Source organism: Oratosquilla oratoria, chromosome 14 (assembly GCF_046742065.1).
Source record: "Oratosquilla oratoria isolate Oo_2021 chromosome 14, ASM4674206v1, whole genome shotgun sequence".
NCBI classification, from domain to species: Eukaryota; Metazoa; Arthropoda; class Malacostraca; order Stomatopoda; family Squillidae; genus Oratosquilla; species Oratosquilla oratoria.
In genome coordinates this window covers 33,383,199-33,393,198 of record NC_134790.1, presented here as the reverse complement: position 1 = coordinate 33,393,198, position 10,000 = coordinate 33,383,199, and the positions used below count along the sequence as shown (strand labels likewise).

Sequence of the window (10,000 nt, the reverse complement as noted above, 5' to 3'; positions counted from 1 at the left end):
TTTTTATGTAGTCACATTGTTAAGATGTGATGATCTTATAGCCAACTCACTATACCAGACCCTACAATGTGCCTTCACAAACATCAGTTCACTTTGAAAAAGGAAAACGCTTTGTGTCTTGTGTCTTTCGTGATTCAACAAACTGCACAAACAAGAAATACAAAATTCATATGACAAAGGTTTTTCATTTTCAAAACTAAGGTGAACAGGCGCCTGGATTACTTATAGGGTCATCTTGACACTATGAGAGTACCTGAAGAAAAATCGAAGGGACCGTACGCTGATAAGATGCCAGGAATGAAATACAGTGGAGGGCACTTGTTGGGTAGCGCCCGGTAGAGATCTAAACTAGAGCCTTGGAGTGTGTGTTCTGAGAGAAACGGATTACAAATGTAAGTCAAATGAAGACCAAAGTTCACAATTCAACAGATAAGAAAAATACTGCTAATTCCCATTTGACGTTCACTCGTACTCTCTTTGCACTCTGTCTAAATTCATTAGGGAGAGATTCTCTTCTCTAGCCGTTTATAATTATGCACTCTCCAAGTATGAAAAAATTACATTTTGTACTTGTTTTTAATGTGAAGATGTAACCATGGCCTGATGGTCTAGGGGTATGATTCTCGCTTAGGGTGCGAGAGGTCCCGGGTTCAAATCCCGGTCAGGCCCAGTGTTTTCTGAAAGAAATTACTCTGAATGCAACTAGATTTGTTCAGGTGTTCAATATACAATAAACCTATGATAAAAAGAACACTACATACCCATCTGAATTGGATAAACAGATGATTCATATACACAGACAGGTTCATAAAATTCCACAGTAACCATCCTCCTCCAGCAAGAGTGAAAGTCACAACTGTAACGGAACATGCGGAAGTGTGTGTAAAGGATGGTGCATGCTTTATGTGAGAATCACCTACAACTATGTTTGCACATATGTACACACACACACATTACATGCATAAATATACACATAACCATCAAGTACAGTGACCAATAAGATGAAGTGACTTAGGGTTTATCGCAGGCTGCGACACGATGGCAATAACAGAGGCTAGTATATTATCTCCGAAGTGTGCAACATTATTAATTCTGTTTTTGTGTCAACTATATCATTTCACCCCCTCAGGGCAATTCGCAGAGGTGGGGAGTAGCGTTGCTTTGTCGCACTGACCTGACTCCATCTTATTTCAGTGCTGACATTTCCAAGGGATTTAGACCATGTGGGTAAGGTCAAATCTTCCGTCTCTATCCCCGTCACACCGCATCTGTCATTGTGTGCGCATCATCCTTCACGTGCCTCAACTGCCTTTCAACCACACTATCAATACTGCCAACGTTCTACAAGTAGGATTTCCAACTGCAAAGCTGGTTGCATGTGAAGTTTTACATCAGCGAAATTGTACATCAGCTAATCTCACTCCAGCAACTCACGAACAACCTTCAACTTATCAACACTGACATGGCACCAATCCTCGTTCGTAGCAAAGGCATGTATATCGGATTCACTATAGCTACAACTTTTGTGTGTGTGTGTGTGTGTGTGTGTGTGTGTGTGTGTGTGTGTGTGTGTGTGTGTGTGTGTGTGTGTGTGTGTGTGTGTGTGTGTGTGTGTGTGTGTGTGTGTGTGTGTTGTGTGTTGTGTGTTGTGTGTTGTGTGTTGTGTGTTGTGTGTGTGTGTAATTCACCACGGTCTTGGATAACGAGTTGGACAAGTTATCAATATCTATTCCCCTCCCTGATTAGAGCTTAGAGCTCATATATGGCTCGATCCATTATAGTCTGTGCGCTCCAAGGAGTCCGTTCAGGGTATGACATATGCCGTAATTTACTACTAACCATTCTGCTAAAGCAACCTTAGTACATACGTCTCACGTCTATGTGCTATATGTTTTTTTTCGTATATAGTCAAGAAAACTGTGTTGTATAATATTACTTTATTGGACTATAACAAACGTGGCAGCGCTTTTTTTCACGCCGAGACGTCACAGGTGAGACAGGTGAAATAGGTTGGGTAATCGTTATAATCCTAAAAAGTTATACTCATTATATTACATAGCTTCTTTTACTATAAACAGAATATGAAAAATAAAATAGCATATAGATAAGAAAATAGAGAAATAGACATGTACCAAGGTTAATTAAGCACGATTTATATAGCTTTATAATGACAGATTGACTTTCAAAACCAAAAGATCCAGTAATTAGACATAGAATCTTATTTTCTTTCTCTGAGGCAGAAATACACTGCTTACATGATTTGAAATCATCACTGATAATACAATCAGGCTTATAGTGTAGTGCGGACAAAAGTAGGAGGGGGGGAATAGTTTGAGGTCAAGAGCGGTATCAAGCAAGGAAGAGTTCTATCTCCAATTCCATTTGTTATATCTATGGACGTGGTGATGAGGTCAGCGCAAGACGAACATGAAAATCTAGCCACAGTACTGGCATATGCAGACGATATCGCTCACATAGCCCGGTCACCAGACGATCTTCAGCATACACTTGGGAGATGGGATACAGAACTACAAGTAAAGGATATGAAAATAAGTGCTAGTAAATCATAGATCCTTGTCTTATCAAGGACACCAGTTGACCGCAACATATTCATCGGACAGCAGCAGATGAAACAAGTTGCAAACTTTAAGTATCTGGGCTTATGGAAAAGGAAATTGACCACCAAATACATAAGTATAGCACAGGTTTATAAATGCTATATCCAATACTGAGAGACCCATATATACCTCAGAAAGGGACAATTCTTTGACCGATACTCACTTATGGAGATGAAACTTGGACATTAACATCGAAAACCAAGTCAAAAGTGCAGGCGGTTGAGATGAAAGCCCTCAGACTAATTAAAGGTGTCACAAGACTTGACCGGTTAAGAAACATCACAATTCAGAACTCTCTCAAGATAAAGTCAGTTCTCACCTACATATTAAACGCATGAACCAGAAAAGATACCCAAGAAAACTGGAATGGCAACCTGAGGAAAGAAGGCCAAGGGGAAGACCCCGCATGCGCTGGATCCAGAACATCAAGGGCGCAATAGAGAAGAGAGGAAGTGATGTGCAGACAGTGGAAGAACAACATCTCTATCAGGACAAAATAAATTGGCGTCTTTTTGCACAGTTGGACTACTGACAAGCTATACGCCTAACAGGATTTTGGTGAGAAGTGAGAAGAATGACACTGATAATACAATTTCTTTTTGGTTAGAGACTGCAGAATTATAAATGACTAGAAAAGAGATTCTACCTACTTAGTTTGAACAGAGTGCACGAATGTACGTCACATGAGAGTCGCATTAATTTTTCTCTCTCTTTTACTTATGGCTTGTGCTCTTCATTTGATCTACTCCATTCTTAATCTGTTTTTCTCCGTACAAACTCTACAATTCAAGTATCTAATGGGTGACTCGCACGTTTGTTGCCACCTGTGTTTTTTATTCACTTTTGTAACCGTAACCTTGTGCCTTCTTCACACGCTAACGCCATCTCAATACATGTTGGTTCAATAACTAATTCGTTATACCAAACCCCGTAATGTGCTTCTGCAGACACCTGTTTACTTCTTTGAAAGCACATATCCTATGTCTTGCATTCCTACTTCAAGCAAAGCAAGGAACTGTTCCAATTTATAATGAATTTTTATTCAAGTAAAAGAAACGTCGGTGAGATGGAGGTCTTCAGATTCTACCCTGTTGACAACTGAGTGAGGCGAGTCACTCCAAACGTGAGATGCGCAGTCCATACTCGCGCGAGTACGTCCCATCTGCTGAATTTGGTCGAGAACATTTTGATCATGGTACTGAACGATCAATTTCATATAAGCGATTTATCGATAGTCTGTGAGTTTTATATGGCGTATTTCATTCACCTGCGTCGTTATTTCAGCTCTGTTCGTGTCGGAATTTTTACTCGTACTAGCCACACAACACGTAGAGAAGAAAAGGATGTCGGATGCACGTATCTATTCATATGTCTTGGCGTGTTTTATGTGTGTGTGTGTGTGTGTGTGTGTGTGTGTGTGTGTGTGTGTGTGTGTGTGTGTGTGTGTGTGTGTGTGTGTGTGTGTGTGTGTGTGTGTGTGTGTGTGTGTGTGTGTGTGTGTGTGTGTGTGTGTGTGTGTGTGTGTGTGTGTGTGTGTGTGTATGTGTGTGTGTGTGTGTGTGTGTGTGTGTGTGTGTGTGTGTGTGTGTGTGTGTGTGTGTGTGTATGTGTGTGTGTGTGTGTGTGCGTGTGTGTGTGCGTGTGTGTGTTTGTGTGTGTGTGTGTGTGTGTGTGTGTGTGTGTGTGTGTGTGTGTGTGTGTGTGTGTGTGTGTGTGTGTGTGTGTGTGTGTGTGTGTGTGTGTGTGTGTGTGCGCGCGCGTGTGTGTGTGTGAATGTAAGATTTTTTTATGTGTGCATGCATGCAAGCATACTAGTGTGAGTTCTTCCATAAACCATGCAACATTCTTTACTCCTATTTGTTGAGAGTGTTCACTGTCGAATTTTATTATCCTAATTGCATATATGGACCAGTTGTTTGTCCAATCTGTGCGGGAATGAGGTGTTCCTTTTATTACCGTAGGTCTATTTAGAGTACCACCTACAAATCTAGTTGTATTTAGAGCAATTTCTCTCAGAAAACACAGGCCCTGACCGGGATTTGAACCCAGGATCTCTCGCACCCTGTGCGAGAACCATACCCCTAGATCATCAGGCCAAGTTTGGCATGATGTAAAAGCAAATATAAATACATAATTTCCCTATATTCAGAGACTGCAGAATTATAAACGACGAGAACAGAGAGTATCTACCCGCTTACCTTGAACAGAGTAAACAAGTGTACGTCACATGGGAGTTGTATTAATTTTCTTTTCTTTTCTTTTTTCGTGCACTTGTGGATTGTGATCGTCATTTGACCTCAAATCTTAATCCGCTTCTCTCCGAGCACTCAAACTACCCAATGCAAGTCTCTATCCATTGATTCACTCTTGTCATTAGTGTGTTTTTTTCCACTATACCAAACCTCACAATGTGCTGGCACAAACACCTGTTTACTTTTTTGAGAATAAGAACCATCCATGAATATATATAATTATATATATATTGTATATATATATATATATATATATATATATATATATACATATATACATATAGATATATATATACATATGCATATATATATATGCAGGCCCCAAATCAGATCAACAATGATATCACCATTTACCACCAGAATCACTTTCACAGCCATTATAAGGAAGAGTGTGATGCCATTAAAGGCATTATAAAAATAGGATCCTTCCCCACAGACGCAGACACAACAATCAACATAAGAATTTACTGTAAGCCAAACCTGACTAGGTCCCTAGTTATGAAAAACAACACAACACCAAAAATCCCGAAGGAGGCCTCTACCAATGTACTCTATAAGTTTTCTTGCCAGGAGGGCTGCTGTGACGGCTCCTTTTCCTACATTGGTAGAACCTCCACCACACTAAGAAGACGCCTCTAATACCACCGAAACCAAGGCTCTATCTTACAACACTTTGTTGACCACCACGACATGAAGCCACCATAACACTTTAATACACAATACAATTATACTCCACAACGAGACAAATTCAAAAGACTGCAGATTGCTGAAGCTGTTGCGATTACTACTCAACGGTCCTCCATCAGTGTACAGCAAGCTGCAGACTTTATCCTACCTTCAGCCCTCCCCCAGGAACACCATGCCCAACAAAACAACAAAATCAAAGTGCATCCGAACCCCAACTAGACCAATACCTTCACCAAAACCCTCAGCAGCATCAAAATAACCAGCCTACAGGAACCAAAACCAGAAGTCTAGCGAGACTTACCTCCACAAGCTCCGGAACAAGACTGGTGTCCTTGCCTACCTATCCTAGTGACCTCACCCAGGGCCCCTTCCGACTTCGCTCGCATCTCCAAGTGACCTCTCCCAGAGACTCCTGTCGTCCTCGCCTTCCATTAGTGACCTCACCCAAAGATTTCACTTGACATCTCCTTCTAGTGACCTCACCCAAAAACTTCTAACCTCCAGTGACCTCTCCCAAAAATTGGGATGACCTCTCCCAATACCCTTATCATCCTGCTGTTTAAGGACTGACAGTCGGCCAGAGACCATTCACATTTCCCTTCATCTTCGACGATAGCAGACCTAGTTAGCTTTGATATTATAGTTCTTCTTAGCCTGAATTAGCCTCCGTGAGAGGCGAAAAGACTTAAGTTTTCGGTGATTCTGTCAACAGCTTTTGTACTGTTTACCTTGTGTTATTATAACCATTGGCATTCAGCAGCGCCTTTTACTGCACCCTCTTCTCCATGATTTTGAAATCATGAATGATTATGTTCATACTTTGAACTGAGAAGACAAAAGATTATTCTTCATACTGAAGAATTTGAACCTCAAGATAGCCAAAGCTATTAACGCAGTTGATTTCAATAAAAATATATATATGTATACATATGTGTGTGTGTGTGTGTATATATATATGTATATATATATACATACATATATATATATATATATATATATATATATATATTTGTGTTATTATGATATATTAAATTAAACTCTCCTATTAGGATTCCAACCCTCGCATGAGCGGCTTGCATATTATAAGACAAAGACCGTACTATCCTGTCACGATGACCCTTCAAAATGGAATGACTAAGTTCACGGTCGAGTCGTTCCACCGAGGGCCCCCGCGTGACACCGTATGAACTGTGTCGCATCAAATCTTTTATACAGGCTAGTTTTCCGACAAACTTTTGTGTAATAATGATAAATGGAATTAAACTCTCCTACTGGGATTCGAACCCTCGCCTGAGCGACTTGCTTATTATAAGACGAAGGCTGTACCATCGTGTCACGACGACCCTTCAAAATGAAACGTCTTATTTCACGGCCCAGTCGTTCCTCCGAGAGCGTCCGCGTGACACGGTATGTACTGTATTGCATGAAATCCTTTATGCAATAACCAAGCCGCTCAGGCGAGGGTTCAAATTCCAGTAGAGGGAGCTTAATTCCATATGTTATAATGACACAAAAAATTGTTTGAAGACTGTGAGTTTAATATATATATATATATATATATATATATATATAAGTATATACATATATATATATATGCATATGTATATATATATATATATATATATGTATATATATATATATATATATATATATATATATATATACACTATGAAAGCTCTGCCACCAGGAGTCGGACTATAGGTTGTGCGTCTTTTACCAAAATGCTCTGATACTACCATTGCGCTATGGAAGATCTACAAGAAGAGTGGAAGAGCTACATATCGCGATGGTCGCGTCTTATCCATGTGGTAAAAATCGTATAACCTAGGGTTTCATTCCCGGTGGCAGAGTTGGATGTGGATATTCAGTGTTGATTTCTATGAACTTGCTTGTATACATGAAGTGTTCTTTTCTTATTTTTTGTGTCTTTAGAGCACCATGTATGAATCTAGTTTTATATAGAACAATGCCTTACTGAAAACACTGGGCCTGACCGGGATTTGAACCCGGGACCTCTCGCACCCTAAGCGAGAATCATACCCCTAGACCATCAGGCCAACCCGTCTCATTTACAGTAAAAATAAGTACAAATATATAATTTTTATATTGTTAAAGACTGGAGAATTATAAACAGCTAGAAAAGAGAATCTTTGCCCACTTAATATTTGACAGAGTGCAGTGAATACACGATTATACATGCCATGGAAGTCGGCAGTATCCTAAAAGTTCACTTATTTCTTCTGTTCTTCATTTGACCTCCTTTGTTCTTTGCCCGCTTTTCTCTCAGTACTCACTTCAAGCCTCCCGTTCAAATCACTACCCGGCGACCCACACACATTCCCCTGTATTTCATTCTGCGATCTTATCAGCGTACGCTACCTATGAATTTTCTCCAGGTGTTTACAAAGTGTCAAGATATGCTGGTCCTGTATCTAGTTCACTCTACCAGAACAAATATGTACCTCCATAAACGACAGTTCACTGTTTTCAAATGCCTCTATCATAAGTACATTCCTGTCTTGAATATCTAATCTATACAATACAATAAGTCGTTCAGAGTGGGTCGAGTCACTCCAAACGTGAGACACGTACTCCATATTCGGGTCAGTAAATCCCATCTACTGAGTCAGCAGCAGGATTTCAGTGAACACATATTGATCACGACGCTGAACGCTCAATTCCATATAAGTTCTTTATCGATAGAATGTAATTTCATTTGCGTGTCCCAGTCCCCAACTCCGATACTGTTACTGCTTCGGATGTTTAGAATACACAGCACAAGTAGAAAAGAAATGGATACCGGATGCATGTATTACTGGGTGTATGTTTGTGTTTGTGTTTGCAAGCATGCAAACTGTTTGTTTGTGTGTGTGTGTGTGTGTGTGTGTGTGTGTGTGTGTGTGTGTGTACACAGATAAAACATACAAAATACTTTACACGCACTTCCGCATGTTCCGTTACAGTTACGACTTTCTTACTGAGTGAGGATGTTCATTGTGGAGTTTTATAATCCTAGGTGCACATATGGATCACCTTGTTATCCCTTTCTGGGGAGCTTTAAGTGTTCTTTTATTACCATGGACCTATTTTGAGCACAATGAATAAATCATCTGGAATTTAGAGCAATTTCCCAAGAAATAATGGACTGGACCGGATTTGAACCCGGGACCTCTCGCACTCTAGACGAGAATCACACACCTAGGGCCTAGATAATCATACCAAGTTAATCAAATTGTAATGAGAATGAGAGTAGGAACAAGATATAAATTAACTCTTTTTACAAATTGGATGATTATAAATTGTTAAAAACGAGAATGTATGCCTACATAGTATGGACAGATTGCAGTGGATGGACGAGTAAAGGTCACATGGGATATAATAGTATAAGAACATAAGAACATGAGAATAAAAGAGACTGCAAGAGACCATAAGGCGTATACTAGGCAGCTCCGTATCCATCACCACCTGTCGTCCCCATCCATAAAGTTGTCTAATCGTTTTTTAAAACAACTGATAGTTTCAGCGCTTACTACATGGTTACTAAGTTTATTCCATTCATCGACCACCCTATTAGTAAACCAATTCTTGCCTATTTCCTTCTTAAATCTAAATTTGTCCTAATAGTTCCTTCCAGGCTCGTACAATTCAGTTGGCCTCCTCCATTTTCTAATCTGCTTTTCTCCAGACACTCAGACCCTCTGGTGCACATCTCTACAGGGCGACACCCACATTTATTCCTTCTACATTTCATTCCTTCAACTTTATCACTGTGCACTCGCTTCCTGATTTTTTTTTTTTTTATGTAGTCACATTGTTAAGATGTGATGGTCTTATAGCCAACTCACTATGCCAGACCCTACAATGTGCCTCCACAGACATCCTTTCACTTCTCTGAAAAAGAGAAACAAACTAAAATACAAATTTCATATGACAAAGGTTTTTCATGTTCAAAAATAAAGTGAACTGGTGCCTGGATTACTTATAGGATCATCTCGACACTATGAGAGCACCTGAAGAAAAATCGAAGTGACCGTACGCTGATAAGATGCCAGGAATGAAATACAGTGGAAGGCAAAGGTGAGGTAGCCCCCGGTAGAGATTTAAACTAGAGCCTTGGAGTTTGTGCTCTGAGAGAAACGGATTACAAATGTAAATCAAATGAAGACCAAAGTCCACAATTCAACAGATAAGAAAAATACTGCTAATTCCCATTTGACGTTCACTCGTGCACTCTTTGCACTCTGTCCAAACTCATTAGGGAGAGATTCTCTTTTCTAGCCGTTTATAATTCTGCAGTCTCCAAGTATGGAAAAATTACATTTTGTACCTGTTTTCAATGCAATAGTGTAAGCATGGCCTGATGGTCTAGGGGTATGATTCTCGCTTAGGGTGCGAGAGGTCCCGGGTTCAAATCCCGGTCAGGCCCAGTGTTTTCAGAAAGAA

At 40.0% G+C, this 10,000-nt stretch overlaps 3 non-coding genes across 3 annotated transcripts; 2 read left to right on the top strand and 1 right to left on the bottom strand.

Moving 5' to 3' along the window:
• Positions 1-597: 597 nt before the first annotated feature.
• Positions 598-669, top strand: TRNAP-AGG (transfer RNA proline (anticodon AGG)). The gene has a single exon. It is a non-coding gene; the product is annotated as a tRNA-Pro (tRNA).
• Positions 670-7,542: 6,873 nt separating this feature from the next.
• TRNAP-AGG (transfer RNA proline (anticodon AGG)) lies at positions 7,543-7,614 on the bottom strand. The gene has a single exon. It is a non-coding gene; the product is annotated as a tRNA-Pro (tRNA).
• A 2,297-nt stretch (positions 7,615-9,911) lies between these two features.
• On the top strand, positions 9,912-9,983 carry TRNAP-AGG (transfer RNA proline (anticodon AGG)). Its single transcript has one exon. It is a non-coding gene; the product is annotated as a tRNA-Pro (tRNA).
• Positions 9,984-10,000: the final 17 nt, after the last annotated feature.